The sequence below is a fragment of the Giraffa tippelskirchi genome, chromosome 5 (assembly GCF_054371585.1).
Source record: "Giraffa tippelskirchi isolate mGirTip1 chromosome 5, T2T-mGirTip1v1.2.pri, whole genome shotgun sequence".
In the NCBI taxonomy this organism is placed as follows: Eukaryota; Metazoa; Chordata; class Mammalia; order Artiodactyla; family Giraffidae; genus Giraffa; species Giraffa tippelskirchi.
Window position 1 is genome coordinate 183209384 of NC_137279.1, and position 24126 is coordinate 183233509.

At 52.4% G+C, this 24126-nt stretch overlaps 1 long non-coding RNA gene across 1 annotated transcript in view; it reads right to left on the reverse strand.

Moving 5' to 3' along the window:
* The window catches only part of LOC145505839 (uncharacterized), a 177184-nt gene that overhangs the window by 61222 nt on the left and 91836 nt on the right, over positions 1-24126 (reverse strand). Inside the window, exons 2-3 of the long non-coding RNA XR_014053312.1 lie at positions 19615-19791; positions 15656-15811 (exon numbers count right to left, since the gene is read on the reverse strand). This is a non-coding gene — a long non-coding RNA (uncharacterized LOC145505839). The remainder of the gene's footprint in view (positions 1-15655; positions 15812-19614; positions 19792-24126) is intronic.

The window sequence follows — 24126 nt, forward strand, 5'->3', positions numbered from 1 at the left end:
AGTTTATAACAAAGCCTGAACTGCACCCATTCTAAACATTGAAGGTAACCGCCTAGGACTTCAGATGCCTGAGAGCCCAAGGGTCAAGAAGGCTGGAGAGGGGCCCAGGGCCTCTCAGGGAAACAGTTTCTGGCTGCTCTAGGGGGACAGCTGCCCACCCCTGGCTCCAGGTCAGGAGCTTTCATAGCTTCCCACAGCTCAACCTGAGATCCTATCTGGACCCCTGTACCCAGGAACATAGTGCTGCCAGGACCCCAGGGGTCCTATTCCTGTTGCAGCCACCCTCACTGCTTCTACCCCTGAGACCTCCCTGGCCCAGAGCAGGAGAACCTCAGCCCAGACCAAGCATCTCCCCAAATGCCTGAGACACGGTCTCTGCCTGGGCCTCAGGGCAGCCAGGGGACCAGGCAGAGGTGAACCAGGAAGGGTGAAGGTGACACATCGCCCAGCTCCCATATCCCCTGAGACTGCAAGAAGGAAAAGTGAGCCTGGCATCTCCCCCATAGGCCCATTGTTCACAAAGAACAGAGAGCATCCTCTGGGGGCATGAGCTCCAGCCAGCTCCCAGCCACCCAGCTCCAGACCAGGACTCAGCATCAGCACCAGCTCCAGACCAAGACTCAGCATCAGCACCAGTTCCAGCCCAGAAGTCAGCATCAGCACCAGTTCCAGCCCAGAACTCAGCATCACCACCAGCTCCAGCCCAGAACTCAGCATCAGCACCAGCTCCAGCCCAGAACTCAACATCAGCACCAGTTCCAGCCAAGAACTCAACATCAGCACCAGTTCCAGCCCAGAACTCAGCATCAGCACCAGCTCCAGCCCAGGACTCAGCATCAGCACCAGCTTGAGCCTGGATCCGCCACCTGCTCTAGAACCGTGCTCTGGAGTTAAGCTGCCTGGTTTTCTGACCTATCACTTAGTAGCCATGTAGGTACTTAACCTCTCTGTGTCACTTTTCCTCATGGGTCCAACAGGCATGACCACAGGTCTGGTGAGGCTGAGTGAGTGAGAACAGTGGGAAGTTAGCCCTGTTCACTCTGGGGAACTGATTACCCCCAGTCCTCACACCAGATCCGGCCCTCACTGCTTTCCTGGCTTCCTGAGTTCTGAGGGCTGATTTAGTGCACTCACCGCCCCTGTCTCCCTCCAGGGTGTATCGGTTTGAATGCGATCTGTAATCTCCCGAAAGACCCCGGAGGGACCCATCGGCTTCTTCTAAGGAGCATTAACTCAAACCATAACCAGCTCTCCGCGCCTGCTTGGAGGCCAGGTCCTTGGGGAGCCCTCCTGACTGTCACGGAGGAGCAGGCGGCCTCATTTTCCAGCTTGGGAGTGGGAATCCCAGGACCGCAGCCCTCGACCCAGCCCCACATGTGCCCAGGAGCCCACCACCCCCCAGAGAGGCCTTCGGCTTCAGCACCCACTGAGTCCACCTCATGCACTGGTTTCCAGGGCGAGGGGAGATGGCAGCGGGGCCAGCTGGGCAGGGACCACAGGACGGCCTGAAGTTTTGGGAACAGCCCTCAACCTCCCAGCAGACGATTCCCTAGGGGTTTGACTACAAATCCTAGCCCAGGAGGCCCAGCTTCTCCTGTCCTCCTGCTGGGTGAGACAAGGGGTCCCCTGGTAATGAACTCAGGGGGCTCTCGTGAGCCGGAAGCAGAGAGAGGCTTACTAAGGAGTCGGGTCTGGGAAACACTGCTGGAGCCAGAGAGCCCCCTCGTGGGGACCAGCAGGAGCTGGGCATGGGGGGAGGGGAGAGGTCTTACCACCAGGCCTGCCAGCGCTGACTGGAAAGTCCTCACTCTCAGCTGAGGACATTTTGTCCATAGCAGCCCCTCCCTCATGTGTGAACCTGAACTCCGAGAGACATAAGGGACGATCCAGGTCAGAGGCCAGAGAGTGAGGCCTGGGGCAGGAGAGGGAGAGAGAAGGAAAGTTTTTACCATGCCTCTCCTCAGACTGGGGCCCCTGAGAGCAGAGCTGGGTCTCCCCACTCAGACTGGGGCCCCGGAGGACAGAGCTGGGTCTCCCCCTCAGACTGGGGCCCCTGAGAGCAGAGCTGGGTCTCCCCCCTCAGACTGGGGCCCCTGACAACAGAGCTGGGTCTCCCCCCTCAGACTGGGGCCCCGGAGGACAGAGCTGGGTCTCCCCCCTCAGACTGGGGCCCCTGAGAGCAGAGCTGGGTCTCCCCCCTCAGACTGGGGCCCCGGAGGACAGAGCTGGGTCTCCCCCTCAGACTTGGGCCCCGGAGGACAGAGCTGGGTCTCCGCCTCAGACTGGGGCCCCTGAGAGCAGAGCTGGGTCTCCCCCCTCAGACTGGGGCCCCGGAGGACAGAGCTGGGTCTCCCCCCTCAGACTGGGGCCCCTGAGAGCAGAGCTGGGTCTCCCCCCTCAGACTGGGGCCCCTGAGAGCAGAGCTGGGTCTCCCCCCTCAGACCGGGGCCCCTGAGGACAGAGCTGGGTCTCCCCCCACAGACCGGAGCCCCTGAGAACAGAGCTGGGTCTCCCCCCTCAGACTGGGGCCCCTGAGGACAGAGCTGGGTCTCCCCCTCAGACTGAGGCCCCTGAGAGCAGAGCTGGGTCTCCCCCCTCAGACTGGGGCCCCGGAGGACAGAGCTGGGTCTCCCCCCTCAGACTGGGGCCCCTAAGAGCAGAGCTGGGTCTCCCCCCTCAGACTGGGGCCCCGGAGGACAGAGCTGGGTCTCCCCCCTCAGACTGGGGCCCCGGAGGACAGAGCTGGGTCTCCCCCTCAGACTGGGGCCCCTGAGGACAGAGCTGGGTCTCCTCCCTCAGACTGGGGCCCTGGAGGACAGAGCTGGGTCTCCCCCCTCAGACTTGGGCCCCGGAGGACAGAGCTGGGTCTCCCCCCTCAGACTGGGGCCCCTAAGAGCAGAGCTGGGTCTCCCCCCTCAGACTGGGGCCCCGGAGGACAGAGCTGGGTCTCCCCCTCAGACTGGGGCCCCTGAGGACAGAGGAGGGTCTCCCCCCTCAGAATGGGGCCCCGGAGGACAGAGCTGGGTCTCCCCCCTCAGACTGGAGCCCCTGAGAACAGAGCTGGGTCTCCCCCCTCAGACTGGGGCCCCTAAGAGCAGAGCTGGGTCTCCCCCCTCAGACTGGGGCCCCTGAGGACAGAGCAGGGTCTCCCCCCTCAGAATGGGGCCCCTGAGGACAGAGCTTGGTCTCCCCCCTCAGACTTGGGCCCTTGAGGACAGAGCTGGGTCTCCCCCCTTAGACTGGAGCCCCTGAGAACAGAGCTGGCTCTCTCCCCTCAGACTTGGGCCCCTGAGGACAGAGCTAGCCTCTTCTCAAGCAGAGCCTCTCACATCCTTTACTGGGCAGTCCTACCCCCTTCTCCAAACCCAGACTGCTGTTCCAGACTTTCTCCACAATCCTCACTGACCCCAGCCTGGCCCCTCTCCCAGCCCCCCACCCCTGCCCCCTCTCTCAACCTGAACTGCCTTTCAAGTTCACTGGGAAGACAGCAAGGCTGGCAGGTGTGATCCCCCTCACCCCAGCCCATTCCAAGAGAGGACTGGGCTGCTCTGACTCCATGCTCAGACCAGTTCTTGCCTCACTGAGGTCCGCTCTTTGAGAAGCTCCTTCCCCTCTCTCTCAACTCTCCTCTCCTCTGCCTCCTTCCATCTGCACTCACCTGTGGGCAAGAAGTCTCCTGCATGAGAACATAGCAAACCTCCCTCCACCTCATTCCTCCTCTGTCAGCCCCTCCTCCCTTTTATAGACCTGCAACTCAAAAAAATGTTGGCTGGATTCTAATGGAGGAGTTCAAAGAGGGGGACATGAGAGAGCTGGTTCCTACATCATTCATTCAAAACCATTTACTGAGAGCCTAGTGGGCTGGGCCTAGGCTTTGGCCATGAGCAAGGCAGGTGTGGCCCCAGCCTTGATGGACCATCCAGCGATAGACCAGTCACAGGGCTTAGGAATCCCCTCTCCTGGGCTCCTCCCTACAGCAGTCATGGGAGTAAAATAGTGTCCAGCATCCCGGGGCCCTCACCATAGGCCAGTCCGGATTCCTACAGTCCCCGCAACAACCCTCTGAGATAATACCTCATTCCTGGTTTACAACCGAGGCAGCTTCCCAAGGGCTCAGAGCACCAGGCTGGGGGTGTGGGCCCCATCTGTGAACTTCTGACTGAGCCTTTCAGGGCTTTTCCAGCCTTAGCATCACTGATTCCTCAAACCTCCCCATGCCATGCACTATTACGTCGCCATAAACCAATGAGAAAGTTGAGCTAAAGTTAAGAAACAAATTCCTATGTAAACTCCATGAAGGCAGATATCTCTCAGTTTAATTCACTCCTGTATCCCAGGCTCTAAAATCATAGCTAGTGGGAAACACTCCCAAAAAATGTCTTGTATGAATGAATGAATGAACGAACAAAGAAACAAACGAATAATCACTTCTGGGATCAGTAGTTGCCCCATTGCAATCACCCTGGTTGACAGATTATCTCCTGTCAGCCCCGACCACGCAACCGGAACACAGAGGCCCAGCCCATGACCCCAGAGGGTCTAGCAAATGAGGAAACCTATGCCAGCCAGGGGCTCACTGGGATCTGATACGTGTAGCTGAGATGGAAGAAAATACAGTTGAATCAATGCCTGAAAGTCAGTCTAGCAGAGAAGCACTGAAAGCTGGGCCCCTGAGCCCATCTCATTTGGAATGCCCACCAGCAGGTCGGCCTGACCCCTGACTCCCTGGCCAGGGCCTGCCAGCCGATCCCTCAGCTCCCCTGGAGACTCCCCACTCTAGTCGACCCCCAGCTCTGTCCAGAGCCCTCTACCTCTTACTCTAGGCCTGAGCTGGGATCGTGCTGGGCCTGGAAGGGACTGAGACCCAGGGAGGAGAGAATGGGAAAAAGTAAGTGATTCCCTGCCCCGCCTCCTCCCAATACACACAGATGCAGGTTGCCACTCAAAAAGCAATCTCTCCAAACGTTTAAAAACCGCCTGCAATTTATATCTTGTGCTTGACAGAGCGTCTCCAAGTCATTTCCTGACACACAGAAGTGCAGACTCCTGAGCCCAGGGGGCTGCTCCGCCTCCAGTCTGGGTCAGTAAGTTGGGTACTCCGCCGTGGAGGAGGGGAGGGGACAAAGTGGGGAAATCCCCTTTGAGCCCCTTGCCACCTCAGAGGGGGCCAGAGGGACGTCCCAGAGGCCAAGAGCCGCAACCACAACCAGGGGCCCTTGAAAGTAACTGAACCAGACCAAAAAGGGGCATGTTCGTTAAGACATTTATGAGACGTTTGTGAATAAGGCCCCTCCCCATGGGAAACAGGTAAATCAATGCAGGGTCCCCTGTGCTCGCAGGCAGGGACCGAGAGACTCAGAGGAAGGGTGGCTTCTCAGGGGAGGGCAAGTCTTCTCTTGCCAAGCTGAAACAGAGAGAAATTCCAAGTGGAGGGCACAGCTTGGGCAAAGGCTTCCCAGGTGGCTCAGTGTTAAAGTATCTGCCTGCCAATGCAGGAGATGCAGGAGACTCAGGTTCAATCCCTGGGTCAGGAAGATCCCCTAGAAGAGGAAACGGCAACCCACTCCAGTATTCTTGCCTAGGAAATCCCATGAACAGTGGAGCCTGGTGGGCTACAGTCCATGGGGTCGCAAAGAGTCAGACTGAGCGCGCGCGCGTGCATACACACACACACACACACACACACACGGAAGTGTGGAGGAGCCTGCAGTGGTGGTAGTGGAGGGGGGCAGGTTGCAAAGCCAGAAGGGACAGCCAGAGTGGGGAAAGGGGGATAGGCAGGGATGGGGGCGCCTTGGCTCCAGAGCCAGCTGTGCTCTTCGAAGTATATCCACAAGGCCTTCAAACAAGAAGGAACATTGATGGGGATGCAAAGAGAAGCGGAGAGGCCAAAGAGGAGAGGAGAGAGGCCACTCAGAAGAGGTGGTCACCAAGGTGAAGACCAAGACTGATCTCGCTCCTCTCCCCCAACCAGGGGCTAGAGCCTGCATCCCCCACCCATCTCCTTCTACCCTCCCCAGCACACCACCCCCCAGCCACACTCACCTTGGCTCTGTTCCTATAACCTGCCAAGCTCTTTCCCTCCCCCAGAACATCTGTTCCTCACTGTTCCTACAGATCCTCCAGTGGCTGTCTCCATTGTGTAACCATTCAATGTTACCTCCTCTGACCTCAGTATCTAACCACGCCTCCCTCTGCCTCATCAGCCTTTGCCACTGTCTTCAGAGCATTCACCCTCTGCAATGAACTTATTATGGCTTTATGTCATTATTCTTTGTCATCTGCTTAGAATGTAAAACTCCTTGGGAACTGAGCTTTCGTCTGACTTGTTCCCAGAGAAAGCTCCAAACACCTAGAACAGGGCCTGGCACATAGTAGGCACTCAATAAATACTACCCAATGCATGAATAAGCCCTTCATCACAGCCTCTGAGACTCTGGCTCTGTTCCGAGCGGGTCTCTCCCACCTGCAAACTCCAGCCTGGCTGTTGTCTGCGTAGTTCTTTCTGCAATTAATCATGTTCTTTTGCTGATACCCTTCGTGTTGTCATTGGAGGCTTCATCTCATTCATCTCTGTCTAGCCCCAGGACCTGGTGCATAGTAGGTGCTCAATCAGAAGTTCCCTGTCATTAGCCCCCCCCACCCCGCCCCCCTCCTCGCCCCGCCTGGGGTGAGCATGGGCTCAACAGCAAACATTCCTGAGGGCAGAAGCAGAGGGAGTGAGCAGTCACCCCCTTACCCCTCCCTGCAGGTCCCTTTTGGCAGAGGGAAGGAGAGCAAAGAGGGGCAAATCCGAGAGGGGAAGCTGCTGGGAGTTTTTCCTCAAAGAGGGAAAACTCCCATCTTGGGCAGGAAAGCAGCTGGTACAGCTGGAAAGACACAGGTCTTGGTCTTTAAAAGACCCAATTCCAGCTCAGGAAACAGCATCACCAGTCAGGAGCTGGGTGACCTCCAGGAAGCCAGTTCACTTCTCTGAGCCCTATATCTCTCATCAGAAAAAACAGTGTTGTTGGGAAGATCAAATGGATGAATGGAGAGTGCTTAAGCACAGACCTAGCAGCTAGTGGGGGCTAGTGGGGGTGCAGTAAATACTAGCAATAAAAATAATAGGAATTATTAATACTATTAGACATCTAATAGACATCTGGAACTCACTCAATGTTAATCACTTTGCTTTCAGTGTTGTAGTTAATCTTCACAACAGTCCTCTATAGGTACTATAATTAATACCATTTTGCAGGTGAGGACGGGAGAATCCAGAGAAGTTAGGTAACTTGCTCAAGGACACAGAGCTGGCAAATGGAAGAGCCAAGATTCGAACCCAGGAAGTTTGGCTTTGGAGTCCACTCCCTTAAGTTTACTATTATTATTGCTAGAACAATGCAAAATGAAAGCATAGCCTTAACCTCTCTAAGCCTCAGTTTGCCTGTCCATAAAGTAGCTGTCATAACACCGCCTGCCCACAGGGGTATTACGAGAATTCAGGAACCAGAAAGTGTGAAGGTACAAACTCATATATTTAGGATGGATAAACAACAAGGCCCTACTATATAGCACAGGGAACTGTATCCAATATCCTGTGATAAGCCATAATGGAAAGAATATTAAAAAGAATGTGTATGTATATATACACATGTATGTATAACTGAATCACTTTGCTGTATAGAAGAAATTAACACAGCATTATAAATCAACTATATTTTAATAAAATAAAAAAAAAAGCATCAGGCACACAGTGGGCACTTAGGAAATGTCAGGGGTCTCTCCTTCCTCTGCCTGAAAGGCCACCCATTCGGAGCATGCTGAGCAGAAAGCCGCATGGAGAACAGAGCCAGCTGATAAAACAAGTGTCGGCTGCTCATTTGGTAAATGGGATTTGGTTAGAAAGATGAACGCTGCCACTTCTGGCTAATGTGTCATGTAAATTCTAATGATAATACAGCTCCCGCGCCCGCGCCCGCCCCCTGCCCGCCGCCTCTGCCGCCGATGCTCAATTATCTCCTGAGGCTCCTGGCAGAATCCATGCTTCACTGGGATCCTCGCCCCAGCCTGCCTTCCCCAGCCGCAAATAATGAAAACCCGCCTCGTCCGCGAGATTGCTCACTTACATTTTCTATTAATTTTTTCCTTTCAGAGGAAAAATGAGAAGAGCTGAAAAAGGAGGAGGCAAGGTGGTGGGGCAGGGGCGAACTGCAGCCTTTCCAAGCCCAGTCGGCTCTGTTCCAGGAACTGGGCACACGGATGGTCTGGGAGGGGTGGTCAGGGTGGGGAAGACGCTCACACCCTGGCCTCAGTCATCAGATCCCTGAGACAGCGGAAGCTCCCCAAGTGAGACCCAGAGGTCAGAACCAGGACCCTTGTGTGGGAGAAGGAGGTTTGAACTAGGAATCTGGAGCAGGGGTTCCAGTCTTCTATTCACTTGCTCTGTGACTTTGAGCAAGTCACTTAAGCTCTCTGGTGACAGTCCCTTCATCTGTTAAAGGCAGGGTGAGCTGGTTGACTGGACTGATTGGCTGTGATTCTCAGTCTCAGGGACAGATTTCAGCTCTTTGCAAGAAAGGACCTCTCAACAGGCAGGAAGGAGCTCTGTGAGCAGTGGTGAGTTCCCCATCAGAGAAGGTATTCAAGCAGTAACAGGAATATGCAGAGGCTTACCACACTCTCTGGCAAGGTTCTGAGTCCACCTCCAGATACTTATGCAGAATCTGATGGTTGAGGCAGGATGGAGAATGAGGGAGGGCAACAAGAGCTATTCCCATCCTAGAGAAAGAGCAAGAAAAGGGAGGAAAAGCTCCCAGCTTAGGTACCACCCAGATTCCTGAGTCTACTGTAGCAAGCTGTAGTCATTTTTGGAGTCAGTCTTTTCCATGTGCTATTATAGAAATGGTAGAGACAGCCTTAAATCTGACCAGTCTTTGCCCCCAGGGAGCTGTATATAGTTCAGTGTAGAGGAAGTCTCTCTGAGCCTGACACCGCCAACTGCTGCTGCACTAGCTATTGCTATTCCATATTGTTATCTAATCTTTCCCAACAAGACTAATTTTGGGGGTGGTGATTTAATCACTAAGTCGTGTCCAACTCTTGTGAACCCCGATGGACTGTAGGCTCCTCTGTCCATGAGATTTCCCAGGCAAGACTACTGGAGTGGATTGCCAGTTCCTTCTCCAGGGGATCTTCCTGACCCAGGAATGGAATCCGGGTCTCCTGCATTGCATGCGGATTCTCTACCAACTGAGCCACCAGGGAAGCCCCAGTGTGAAGGGTGGCACCTACAAACAGGTCACTTCTCTGAGGAGGGTACATAGAGGAGTGAAAAAAGCACAGGGGGTCCTGGCAGCAAAAGAGAGACGCCCGCCCACCACCCAAGGAAGGCCTCCTGGAGCAGGTGGCATTTAATCCAGGTATTTCTACAATGGGCAAAGGCAGCCTGGAGGATTGAATAGCATGTCAGAAAGCCTCTACTATACAGTGGGCACTCACTAAATGTTGTTACCTACCACCTTCCTAACCCAGAAACTCAGGACATCTGGTTTCATGAATCCATGAAGCAGAGTCCATCCTTCATGACCAGAGAAGGGAACCTCCAGGCTGCCCCAGACCCCGTCTGGCCTGGACCCTGTTTGCTACACACACACTTCTGATCCATGTCAGAGAGACCAGAACCACCTCACTGCCCTGTGATGAGACCAGCACAACTTTCTTACCCCTCATATCTGCTTCAGACACTGCAAGCTGAGGCCACTCCTACAGTCCCCTGGTTGAGCAGCCTTCTCCAAGCAACCAGCCCCTCCTAGAGTCAGCCGTGTCCTCCCCTTCGGCCACATCGGGGCATCCAGGCAGGGAGTCTGTGCAACAACCTGGGGCCCCACACAGGGCCACACACACAGCGGGGGCACAGTACATGCGTGAGGAGCGAGTGTAGTGAGCAGGTGACAGAGATGTATCTGTAAGCATAACCACGATCCCATTTTTGTAAAGAAGAATTATGAAACCTTCTGGGTTTGTTTGTATGTCTATGGGGAAAGGTATGGAGAAATACACTCCAAAGTGCTGACTGTGATTTCCCCTGGAGAATGGACCTGCAAGAAGGAAGGATATGTGTGTGTGTATACACACACACACACATATCTTTTTGTTTTTTTTTTGGTCACAAGGCTTTCAGGACCTTAGTTCTCCTACCAGGGACTGAACCGGGGCCTGGAAGTGAAAGTGCAGAGTCCTAACCATTGGATAGCCAAGGAATTCCCAAAGGAAAGATGTTTACTCTGTACTCTATACTAGTGTGTTTCCACTTCCTCCTCCAGGGGATCTTCCTGACCCAGGGATCGAACCTGGGTTTCCTGTATTGCAGGCAGATTCTTTACCACTGAGCCACCAGGAGAGCCCGTACTCTATAACCTTCTCTATTTTGCTTTTTTTATGGTAAGGATGTCTTACTTTTTAACATTAACAACAACTTTAAAATGTAAGAAACGTTCAAGCTTGGTAGAGTAATTAAAAATTAAATATATATCAGAGAAGATTCCCTGTTCTCCCTTCCCCCATCCAGTAACTGGCCTTGCCAGGAAGTCCTTCCAGATGTCAAACCTAAATCCCTAAAGATATGAAGCTCATTTCTTGGGTGGTCTCCAGGTAGGTGGGAGAGGAGCTGGCAGAATTCTCTGCCCACAGCCACAGACTGACACGCTGGCCATCCCACCCCCAGCCCGTGGAAGTGAAGAGGAAGGAGACAGTCTAGGCCTGGTCCCTCTCTGGGGAGAGCTCCCCCACTTCAAAAAGAGATTTTTCCTGGCAGAAGCAGCAGCCCCTTCAGCTCCCAGGACGCGTGGGATGTCTCCAGGCCCAACATATGTGGGATCTTCTAAAACAGGGACAGGAAAGGAGGAAAAATAAAGTCTGTTCCCCCAGGTCTGTTGTCTCAACACGCAGAGGCCTCCAGAAACGCTTCCCACAAGGGGCGGGGTGGTGGCGGAGGGGGGGTAGGGAGATGCTGAGATGCAGAGTCCCAGCGTACAGATGGGCAAACTGAGACCCACTGGATGAGAAAGGATGGACTTGGGATCACCGTGCACAGTGGGTTATAGGAAAAGCAGGACTGGACTTTGAAACTCCTGGCCTGAAACATAAGGAGGAGACTGTGAACCTAACAGGGGATGGGAGTAGAGAAGGAAGTGCTGGGGAGACCGGGAGTCTCGGGGACAGAGCTGGGGAGGCTGGGACTGGGCTGAGGCTGGAAAGAAAAGGGCAGCCCAAGGCCATCACTCTTAGGGCCCCATCCAAGGGCACACCAGAGTTCCTCGGCCCGTGTCGCATGCAGTTGGCAGAGCAGACATGATAGGCACTGTTTACCAAATATTTCCTCTTCTCCCCACCTCCCCATCCCCTTACCCCCTCTCCACCCCGCTTCCAGGCAGACAGAAGGATTGCACTTCCTGTAGTTGGAAGTGAGGCATATGACTAGTCCTGGCCATTTGTGTTAATGGTGTGGTCACTCCTGGGCCAGAGCATTTAAATGCAACACACCCTCCAGAGCTCCCTTTCCCTCTGCCCAGCAACTGGCAAAATCCTAGATGGCGGCCGCTTCATCAGCCAGGTGACTGAGATGAACAGAGTGACTGTGATAAATGGAGGCTCAGTGGATCCCTTGTTGGACATGTAGCAGAAGTAAGATATACGTCTTTGTTGTTTTCAGCCACTGAGACTTGGGGATTGTTTGTTATGGCCCCTGCTGACTGACACACAAAACATGAGCTTTGAAACCTGATGGCCCAGGTTCAAACACCACCAACTTCAAGGACTAGCTGAATGGCCTTGGGCAAGTCCTTTCATCTCTGGTTCTCTGTCTCCTCTTTTATAGAAATAGAGGACCCAATATATGCCAAAAAAACCCTAATTCAAAAAGATGACACACACCCCAGTATTCATAGCAGCACTATTTATAGTTTCCAAGGTATGGAAGCAAACTAAGACCTCATCAGTAGATGAAGGGATAAAGAATATGTGCTGTATATCAGCCATAAAATATTGGAATATTACTCAGCCATAAAAAAGGATGAAATTTCGCCTTTTGCAGCAACATGGATGGACTGGAGGGCATTATGCTAAGTGAAACAAGTCAGAAAGAGAGAATCAAATACTGCATGATATCATTTATACGTGTAATCTAAAAAAATGCAACAAACCAGTGAACAAACAAAAAAGAAGCAGACCTCCAGATATACAGAACACAGTAGTGGTCACCAATGCGAAGAGGGGAGGGGGAGGGGCAATACAGGGGTAGGAGGAAAAGGGAGGTCATGATGGGCGCATAGGAAATCATGTGTGTGAAACTTCTGAAAATTCTAGGACTCTGTACCCTGGCCTTAGAAATCTCCCCACTTCTGGCCAAGATGGCACAGGGTCCTGAAGGCACCTAAGAGACAGCAAGTCTCCGGGGAGCCCAGAGGGAAGCCTTTCTACGGCAGTCCCTTGTCAGGGGCTCCAAACTTTACTGCTTATCAGAATCACCCGGGGAACTTTAAAAATGTAGATTCCTTGGCCTGACTCCGAGAGATTCAGATGCAGGAGGTTTGAGGTGGCACCACTGAGACCAGTTTTGGGAAGCCCAGGTGGCACTAGTGGTGAAGAACCCACCTTCCCATGGAAGAAACGCAAGAGATGTGGGTTCGATCCCTGGGTCCGAAGATACCCTGGAGTAGGAAATGACAACCCATTCCAGCATTCTTGCCTGGAAAATTCCTTGGGCAGAGAAGCCTGATAGGCAACTGACCATGGGGCTTCAAAGAGTCAGACGTGACTGAGTGAGCACATAGAGACCAGAGAACCCGCAGTGGGTCTCCCTGAGTCTGGCAACCAGGAGGCGGGACAGAATAGGTTAAGCCCAGCCGTGGATCCCCACAGAGCACACCGCCTGTTTCCTTTTGGGAGTTGCTACCCCCACCTCCCTCCTGGAGCTCCAGAAGGGCCTCTCCTCAGGCAGTCCTGGCTACATCTTAGATAAAAGCAGAACAGGGCACTCAGGAATGCAGCTGGAACCCAGCTCACCTGCACCGCCACCCACCTCCCCAGCCGGGGGCCGTCTAGATGAATCTAGCCTGGAGGAGGTCTCCTGCCTCCAGGTCCCTCCCCATCCTCCCTCCTCCCTCCATCGTCCTCCCCAACTGCCGACTGAGCCAAGGAGAGGAAAGCACCAACGTATGAATTTCTAATTTAAAAAAACCAACCTCTGCTTATTGCCTTGGCTGTTCTTGCAGGAGGGGGAAAAAAAAGGTTAATCTTGTGTGTGTGTGCATGCATGTGCTCAGGGGTATACACGTGATGTGTGTGTGTGTGTGTGAGTTACTGATTAGGTGTGGGGTGACTATGAATAAGTATGTATGAGCACCCTGTGTCCACTGGAGCCTGGGAGAGTAAGAGTATGTGTACTCATACATCAGTGCATATGTTCATGATTTAGGGGGAGTGTATGTATCTGTGTATATTTATGTGTTATATTATTATATGTATTATAATAAATATAAACATATTATATTTATGTGTGCAGGAGTGTGTGTGGATGCAGGGGTGGGTGTGTGTGTACATGGATACACTTAGGAGGGTGGGGAACAGTGTCTTCAGATATGTCACTTAGCACACACAAGGAAAGCCTGGTTCAACTAATACCATGAGTTTGGGATATTGAGTTAATGTAAAAAATTGGTTCTGGAGAAATCGTTTTAAAAACACACACGTTCACAACCCCATCATTTTATTTCAACTTACAGCATATAAGTTTTTTGCCTTTTTGATTTCCTTTAGTGCAGACTAAAGACTTTGCTTTGCCTACAGGTCTGCTCTGGGGAGCTGAGCCATCTTCCTTGGGTAAACTAAACCATGACACATCAGCCTCAATTTCCAATTTCAATTTCTCTAAAGTGGAGCCTGAACTTAAAAGACACTTGTAAAGTGATATGAGTGTCGAATCTTCTAGATTTTTACAGTTTTGTTTCCTACCTTATCTTACAGTCGCTTATCCACACTTAATTTGACAGTAATTTTTTTTCTTTAGCAATTACCTTGATGGAATCTTTCTAAAGACTTCAATTTAGTTTTACAAAAACAACAACTTTTTTGTGTGTTCACAATATTTTGGTTCACTTGTTCTTTCATTAAATCAGCAACTTCAATAACAAGTGTCATTGGCATAAATGAATGGGGAAACAAATGCAAGTGACACATTAAATATGTGCAGTTCTTTGGGTATCAGTTATATCTCAATAAAGCTGTTAAAAATTGATACTTGAACAAAAGGGGAAAAAGGCAAGTGACACTTTGTAAGCCTGTGACTCAGCCTCTGGGAGCAGAAGCCCGTAGACCAGGACGTTGGCGGGAAGACTTGCTGATGGGCAAGGTCTGTGTTCAGTGGACATCAGGCTGTGCCTTTTATGGAGAAAAAGTTGTGGGCTTCTGTAGAACAGGGGATGGGGTGGGCATGGGGGCTCACTGGTGGGTGCCCAGGAGATGGGGAGGTGGCTGGGGACAGACTGGTACCCACTACTAACCAGACCAGGGCTCATCTTGGCAAAGCACTCTGGATTCTTCAAAGCCACCCCTATCTGGGAACTTCTCTGTGGTCCAATGGCTAAGACTCTGCATTCCAAACACAGAGTTCCCTGGTCAAGGAACTAGATTCCACATGCCTCAACTAAAGATCCCACATTTCGCAATAAAGAGCGAAGATCCTGCATGCTGCAACTAAGACCTGGCACTGCCAAAAAAAAAAAAAAAAAAAAGCCACCTCCATTCTTCTGGCCATTGGATACTACATTTTTTTTTTTTTAATATTTTATTTTTATTTATTTTTGGCTGTGCTGGGTCTTTGTTTCTGCACAGCTTTTCTCCAGTTGCGGGGAGTGGGGGCTACTCTCCACTTGTAGTATGAGAGCTTCTCGTTATGGCGGCTTCTCTCGTTGCAGAGCACGGACTCTAGGGTGCTCGGGCTTTGGTAGTTGTGGCACGTGGTCTCAACTAGAGCTCAGGCTCAATAGTTGTGATGTATGGGCTTTGTTGCCCCACGGCATGTGGGATCTTCCCGGATCAGGGATCGAACCCGTGTCTCCTGCATTCGCAGGCGGATTCTTTACCACTGAGCCACCAGGGAAGCCCATGGATACTACATTTTGAAGGAGGACGGGGTTCTTCCTCCATCTTACAAATGAGGAACCAGATCCCAAAGAAGCACCCCTAGCAATGAATGAAACTTGGACATGACCCCTACACCCCTCTGTTCCTCCCATTCAGACTCTTGATGCCTGGTAATAAGCGCACAATAAAATGCATTCTTCTGACTAGGGCTGCCAGATAAACAACAAATAATTTATTAATATAGATATATTCCAAATATTGCATGGAATATACTTATACTTAAGATTTTAGTTGTTATTTTATATTCAAATTTAACTAGGCATCCTGCATTTTTATTGGCTGAATCTAGAAGCCCTGCAATGACACCCACACACTCTCCGACTCCTAAGCCTCCTGTGAGATATCAGAGGAGTGGCAGGCTCCAACCCACCAGAGAAAGAGCTGGTGACCAAAAACAAGGACCTGGGAGGGCTTGTCATTGAGCTGAGACAGTTCTGGGTCTGAGTTCTTGCTCCTTGGTCAAGTCACTTACCCCCTCCAAGTCTCCACAGGCTGGTGGTGGTGGTTTAGTTGCTAAGTCATGTCCAACTCTTCACAACCCCATGGACTGTAGCCCGCCAGGCTCCTCTGTCCATGGGATTTTTCAGGCAAGAATACTGGAGTGGGTTGCCATCTCCTTCTCCATAGGCTGGTAATGAGCATTAAATAAAATAATACATATGAAGCACTGTGCCCAATGTAGATAGTCAATGGAAGGGAGTTATTTTATTATTATTATTTCCCAGGTGGTGAAATTAAGGCTGAGAGAGAGAGAAGGACTTGTTCTAGGTCACCAGGAATCAGTAGCAGCCGATCAGATGGATGCCCATACTCGGGCCCCCTGCATCCTGGGCCTGGGCACTGCCCAGCTGCTTTACTGCTTCATGGCCAAGACACTGGTGCCGGGGCGGGGGTGGGACCATCAGGGCTCAGTGACTGTTCTTGAATGTTCTCCATCTCAAAGCAGCTCCCCTAGCACCCTGGGGGCACAGCAGGCAACTCAGAGCCCCACTACTCCCTCCCCAGAGCACCCACGGACCAAGGATGGCCCTTCGTCCCTCCTCTCCCCGTGATATGGGGCTGCCTCCCAGCCCCCAACTCTGGGAAGCTCAGAGGTGTGCTAGGAAGACAGGAGTGAGGAGCTATCTCCAGGAGGCCGTTCCTCAGCCCCCACCCTCACACCCACCTCCGAGGCTGGCACTTCTCCAGAGTCTCGCCTGGGGGTGGGACATCCCTGGGCCCTGCCTGAGGCTTCACAGCGGGGAGCTGGCAAGAACTCTGCTCCCTCCAACTCCCTTCCTCCCCCCCAACCCCCAGCTCCCCATCTGTAACCCTAATGAGCTGCTGACAACTCCCATCTGCTCCTCCCTGGCTTCCTGGGGAAAGAGAGACAGGAGGGGAAGAGCAAGGAGCGTGGGTTTTGATGCTCAGCCTTGGCCTATCTCATGCTAGGGGCCGCTCCGCATCTCTGGCCTGCATGGGTAGACCCTGCCCTGCTGCCAGGGACCTCCTCTCACCCGCATCCCTGGAGGCCCCACTCCTGAGAGTGGAAAGGTCTCTGACAAAAGAGGCTGCAGCCACTTTCTACCCTGCTTGGACCCCCAGACCTAAGCCCTGGAGATCTTTAGCTCCCAGAGGGGCTGTCTCAAGAAGAGAAGGGACAAGCCTTCCTCCCTAATCCAGGAATTCCCAAAGGATCACCTCCCAGACCGCACTCAACCCCTATCACTCTGCTCTCAATGGGAAGGGGCGGGGTCTTGACCTGAGAACGGAGGCTCGCAGCCTTAGTCCCCCTGACCCAGCCCAGCCCCCTCCTGGCTCCTCTTCCTCGGCTCCTGCTCGCCAATGCTGCCATCTAGAGGTGACGTGGGGTTCTGCAGAAACTGGTGCCTGGTCCAGGAGGCCCAGGGGTCCTTCGCTCCCAAGCCCACTACGGAAGGATGGACCAAGTGTGCGGACGCCCAGACACCTCACCCTGGAGGTGCTGGGAGAGGTCATCTCATCCATCCCTCTGCTTCCAACAGCCATATGGCCATGAGCTATTTCCTGCCTTCTTGTGTGTTCAATCGCTCAGTCGTGTCCGACTCTTGACCCCATGGACTGTAGTCTGTCAAGCTCCTCTGTCCATAGAATTTTCCAGGCAAGAATACTGGGGTGGGTTGCCATTTCCTTCTCCAGGGGCTCGTCTCAACTCAGAGATCAAACCCTTATCTCTTGCATCTCCTGCCTGACTTCTTGCTCACTGCATAACCCCCCATTCGTGGAAACCCAGGGTCCACAAGAAGAGAAAACTATGTACTGGGCACTTCTTCAACAGAACCTCCTCTGAAATTCACACCAGCTGCCAGATGGATAAAGTGCTCCATTTTAAGAATAAGGACACAATCACAGGCAGGTAGAGGGAACCATTCATTTAGAGCAATTGATGCTCACACTTGGATGTGAGCAGTTTTCTGGCTTTATTTATTTCTGGTTCAGTACCTCAAAGATTCACTAACATGCTGGCCCTGTGCTTGAGGAGCACCTACTGCCTGCCCGTCAGTGCCAGGTCCTGGGAAACCCAGAGAAATAACAGACCCTGCCCTCGCCCTGGGCAGGCTCATCACAGGGGGGTGGGGGTGTGAGCAAGACCCCTGGTCTGGCCCGCTTACTCAGGAGCCACCATGCCCAGGGTGGACCCTTTGGCAGCTCATGCATCTTAGGAGTGCTCCATCCTGGGATCTGCTTCCAAGCTGCCACCATCCACAGTCCTCTCCTTCGGAGGACTTGGCCTCTCCCAAAGGCAACTGCGACCAATCCCCAGCTCTCGGCCAAGCAAGAGAACCCACGGGGCCTGACACATAGTAGGTGCTCAGTCTACGTTTAAAGAATGAGTGAGTGGGCTTCCCAGGTGGCTCAGTGGTAAAGAATCTGCCTGCCAATGCAGGACACATGGGTTCAATCCTTGATCCAGGAAGACCGCTCATGATGCAGAGCAACTAAGCCCATGTGCCACAACTATTGAGCCTGTGCTCCAGAGCCTGGGAAACGCTATAACTACTGAAGCCTGAGCGCCCTAGAGCCCATGATCCAAAACAAGGGAAGCCACTGCAATGAGAAGCCCATGCACTGCAACTAGAGAGTAGCCCCTACTCGCTGCAACTTGAGAAAAGTCCATGTAGCAACAAAGACCCAGCACTGTCAAAAACAAGTAAATAAAATTATTTTTAGAAAAAAGAATAAGTGAGTGAGTGAATTAGAGGCTGTTCACACGGGAGCTCCCAGCAATATAAGGTCAGATCTACCTCCCCCTCCATCCCTGGCTGCCCTCACACAAATGACCAGTGATGTCCCTGGGGCAGAGGAAGCCCAGGAGACCAGCATTCTAGCCCCAGTTCTGCTTCTCACTTGCTGTGTGAGCCATGGCAAGACTCTACTTTCTGAGCCTCGATTTCACATATGTATAAAGGGGAGTTGGACTAGCCAAGAAGCCCCTAAAGTAGGCAAGAGGAAGGCCTTGGTGGAGGAGAGGAGACCTAAGCCCACCTAGCCGTCCCAACTCTTTTGTCCCTTCCACTCAGGGTCAAAAGTGAGGCCAAGAGCCAGTGCCCCATGGAGACACACTTTTGTGTGTGCCCCCCACATACACAAAACCTGCGTGTGTGTGTATATAGATAGATAGACAAGAACATGCATCATGCATGTGCATAAAGTCCATGCATACACGTATGCGCAAGGGCCCTTGTACACACAGACCTGCGTCGCACACTGCACACTGAACCCTCCAGCGCACGCCCTCTGCTCGGCGCTGCAGAGCCTCAAGAGCAAACTTAGGGATGCACTGAAGTTATGAAATTGATTTCTCTGGGAACAGTTGGAATTAGTTTTAATTATCTTTATCTTTCTTCCAATTGTGCTCTCTTGCCTTCTCCTCACTGTTTAATCCATTGCTATTGACTTCCCCGCGGGCGCTGGGGAGGAGAGATGCAGGGTGGGGTGGGCAGCGTGTTCACTTTCAGAAAAGATAAACAACAGCAACAACATCCCCCACCCACCTCTTCTGCACCAAAGAAAGCAGCCTCTCCCAGGCAGTGGGCTTCCTGCACAGCACACACCACAGCCAGACCTCATTCTCCAAAGAAGCCTTGTCTGGAAGCCCTTCCTGCCTGGGATGAGGAGGAGCTGTTGTGTTCAGATCGCCACATCTCACAAGTTTGGCTCTTCAAAGTGGTCCCCTTGGGAGGGTGAGCTTCATTCAGGCATCTCAAACTCCCTATTCAAAAGCCCTTTCCATTTCATTCTCTATATCCCCTTCCCACCCCCAGCACCTGAAGCCTCCCTGACCACCACATTTACCCTGGTGAGGGCAGGGCCTGGGTCAAGTTCACCTCTGAGATCAGGCACACAGTAAGGGATCAGTAAATATTAGTATTTGTTGAATGAATGAATGAAAAGCCTCTGTAGGACACCTACCTTCAGAGTCTAGCACAGTCACTCATCCATCCATTCAACCGATGATGCTCCAGGCACTGGGCCAAGTGCTCAAGATACAGCAATGAATGCGACCTGGCCCCATCCCTGTGGACCATTCCACCTCGAGATATGACGATAGGTAGGAGTCCCCACACTGAGCTAGGGTGAAGGATGTACCTGGAAGAGGGAAAGAAGAGGGCAAAACCTTTTATTCTAAACATCCCCGGTGAAGCCAAACCTCCTTTTTATGAGGACGAGTTGATTTCCTTCTGCTCTGCTTCTAGAACTGGGGGGACTGATCATAGGGTGCCCTCTTCTCGAGATGCCGCTCTTAGTCACTCAGTCGTGTCTGACCCTTTGCGACCCTGTGGACTGTAGCCCACCAGGCTCCTGTCCATGGGATTCTCCAGGCAGGAATACTGGAGTGGGTTGCCATGCCCTCCTCCAGGGGATCTTCCCAACCCAGGGGCTCCCCCAAATGTGCCTAAGTCTGGGCCAATCCCAGGGCAGGCTCCCAGAGGTTCTGCTGTCTTGTGTGTATGAGTGTGTGTGCATGTGTGTGCTTGTGTGTGTGTGTAGGAAGATACTGGCCCCTCCTCTTTGGGGCGCTCCCCTTGGAGCTGTGGAGGGGGGTGGGGGAGCCATCCCTCACCAGCGAGGTGCCAGTGCTAAGTACCCTGCAGCGCTAATATTTTATGATTAAAAACCATTAAGGTTTAGCCCGTGAAAATCCAAGGGACACAAAATCAATGACCCAATATTGCTTCCCCCGGTAAGTTGTGTAAATATTGTGTCTTTTATTGTTTGGCCGATGGCAAGAGCAGAGATACAGGTGCAGATTACGCCAACAAATCCCCTCCTGTCCTAGCCTTGATCTGGTAGAATTAGCATCCTAGCCTGGAGAGGCCTGGAGAGCTGGTCACGGGGAGGTCCTGGGCTGGCTGACTGTGGGAGGTCATCTCATACCCTCTTCCCTTCTGCCGACTCCGTGCCCGGCTCACCCCACCTCACCCCGCCCCGCCCGTCTAGCCCCATTAGCCAGAGGCAGCGCCACGCCCAAGGCTCCTCCCCCTCCCTCACACAGTATTTTTTCCCCCCACTAATCACACAGACACACATACACACAGGCACAGACCCTCACACACACAGGCATACACATCACACGGTGACATGCTTTCCTGACAGCCTGTCCATCACCGTGCTCCGCCATCTGCTTGAATTTGCATATTTAATCTGGATCTGTCTTTTCTTCTCTGGGGTTCAGATTAAGGTGGGGAAGATGATTCCAGGGGTTGCTTCTGTCTCGATGCAGAAGTGGATGATGAGGGTTTGTCTTTCCTATCCAGAGCTGGGGTGACTGTAGAATGCCTTGGCCTCCTCCTGCTTCTCTGGGGATAGGGTAATGCCAGGCACTCCCCCTGACTCCGGGAAGGGTCGAAGATGATGCTGAGGTCCCTCCTGTCAGTAGGCTGATGGGGATGCCTGAATTCTCTCTGTCTTCTCCCAGTCTTGGGTGCCTCCTCCTCCCTACTCTGTGCCTCTCAGGGAAGAGCAGGGTATGACCCCAGGGTTAGACACCCACAGTCCATGCCCCTGCTTACCACGTGGATGAGGGAAGCTGGACCAGAGCAGGGGGAACCATCGAGCAACATCAGAGAGACTGCCCTGGGGGGACCCAATACAGCCCTGCCACTCCCCGAGAAAATGCCCGGAAAAGGGAACCACTGACTGATATAAGGAGAGAAGAACCAGCTGATGGGAGGAACAGGGAAAAACAGTTGGGCTGATGTGCTGGGGAAAAAATGCCGAACAGATAAGAGGGGAACAGCTGGGGTGATCTGGGGAAGAAGAGCCAGCTAGATGTTGTGGGAGGACAGTTGAGCAGATGGGACAAAACACTTGGCCTGATGTGAGGGCAGAACCACTTGTCCAATAAGTACAACAGCTGGGTGACATGGGGAACATCTGGACAGATATGGGGTAACGGGCAGTAGATGTGAGAGCGCAACTGAGTTCACACTGTGAAGCACCTGCGCTGATACGGGCAGGTCGTCTGGACTAATGGAAAGAGCAGTAGCTTAGGGTAGTATCTGATACTGGGAGAGTAGGTGACTGATTGGAGGAAGAGCTGGGCTGATCTGAGGGAACAGTTGTGCTGTTCAAAGGGACACCTGGACTGATGTCAGGTAACAGCTGGGCTGAGGGGGGAGACAGCTGGACTGATGTTGGAGACGCAGCTGGCCTGAGGTGGAGGACAGCTAGCTGGCCTGAGGTGGAGGGACAGCTGGACTGATGTTGGGGAAGCAGCTGGGCTGAGGGGAGCTGGAGGACACCCTGGCTGGTGGGGACAAAAGAGAGCCCCAGGGCAGTGTCAGTGAGTCCCCAGGTCCTAGGGACCCTGGATGGACACCGCTGTCTTCAGTGTTCTGAACCACATCCTACTTTGCACAAGTACCTTGGGAAGGCCTGACCATGGTGTCAGCCTGATCCCCCCAGTCCACAGACAAGGAGGGTCATAGCGGGGAACATCGTCCCCACCCGTTGACCCCACCTCCCACCATTGCAAAGCTACAGCTCCAAGAAATGGGGTGAGGGGGAACAAGGGCCTGCAGGTCTGCCTTCCACTACTCCCCTCCAGAGACTCACCAGGGAGCTGGGAAAGACCCTGATTCCAGGCTCACATGGTGTCAACATGGGCCAGGTCTTTGGAGAGAGTCCAACCCAGGCCCCCACTTTACAAGTGAGAAAGAGACATAAGACAAGTCCTGGGCTGCAGTCGGTCAGTGAGAGCCAGGTCTCAGTGCTGGTCTCAGACCAGCTGCCTCCAGCAGCCTTCCGTCCCTGTCTTGGTCAGCTCAGGCCCCCATAAAGAAACACCACAGATTGGCAGTGAGGATGGGGCTTCAATAACAGAAATTTATTTTCTCACAGGTCTGCATGCTGAGAGTCCAAAATCAGGTTGCCAGCATGGTTTGGCTCTGATGAGAACCCTCTTTCTGGCTGGTAGGCTGCTGCTATTTTGCTGTATGCTAACATGATCTCTTCTGCATGCTAAGTGGAGGAGGGGGACAGAGAGAGAACAAGCTCTTTGATGTCTGTTTTTATAAGGGCACTAATCACATCATGGGGGCCCCACCCCCATGACCTGATTACTTCTCAAAGGCCACACCTCCAAATACCACCACACCAGGAATTAAGGCTTCAATGTATGAGTCTGGGGGTGTCCATGGTGGCTCAGAGGATAAAGAATCTGCTTGCAGTGCAGAAGACCCAAGTTTGATCCCTAGGTTGAGAAGATCTCCTGGAGAAGGGCATGACAACCCACTCCAATATTCTTGTCTGGAGAATCCCATGGACAGAGGAGCCTGGAGGGCTATAGTCCATGGGATCGCAAAAAGTCAGACACAACTGAGTGACTAATATTTTCACCAGGGTACTGGAGATTTTAAAAGTGTACCCCTGCAAAGTGCTTAGAACAGCAAGGGGCATATGCTAACGTTACAGAAATTAGCTTTAAGTCCCTGGGTGTCGTCTCGCCTACTGGAGGCAAAACTCCTTGAGGGAAGGCACTGAGTCCCATCTTTCATCCAGTCTCAGCACCTGCCCAGGACACAGCAGAGGTGTTTCATACTGACCAGGGGCCTGAACCAAGGGAGTTGCCGGTGGGTTTGCGTGTATGTGTGAGAGAGAGAGACTATTGTGTATATGTGTGTACATATTATATGCACATGCATCATTAACTTGTGTATCAGCAGTAGATGCAAACCCATATGCCAGCATCACACTGTGTTTGTGTCTGTCAATATTAGGCTGTAAGTGCGGCCCAGATGTGTCACTTGGACGTGAATGCTGGTGCATACTGGATGTGTCTGTAGAATGTAGGTCAGTGAGGGTGTGTTCGTGTGTGCATTTGTGCTGAGCATGTGTCCGCACCATGAGCAGGAACATGTCAGCATGTGAAATCAGCCTATGTGTCTAGCACTGTGTGAGTGTGTGCACCAGGGTTGTGTATCTGTGTGTGTCGGCACTGAACATATACATGTCAGAATTATGCATTACTCTGGCAGCATGTGGAGGATATGTGTGTCAGTAATGAGTGTGCATGTGCCAGCACTGAGTATTTGTGTAAACATGCATCCCCAGTGTGTTCATAAGTGGGTCAGCAATGGGTATCTTCATGTCAGTATACTTGTGTGGATCTACATCAGCAGTGGGATGTGAGTGTGTCAGCATGCTGTCTGTGAGTGTCAGCCTTGTGTGTACATATGGGTGTCTATATGTGTCAGCATGGTGTGTATGTGTGTGTCAGTGTTAGTGTGTATGCGTGAGTGTGCCCAAAATTCATTGTTGGATGTATGTGTATATGTGCTTCAGCTTTGGGTACGTACACATGTCAGTGTGGAAAGTACATATGGCAGTGTTGTGTGTGTATTCATGTGTTGATATTACGAGTATATGTGTGTCAGTATTGAGTGTATGTGTGTGTGTCAGCGTCTCTGGCCCCTCATTCCT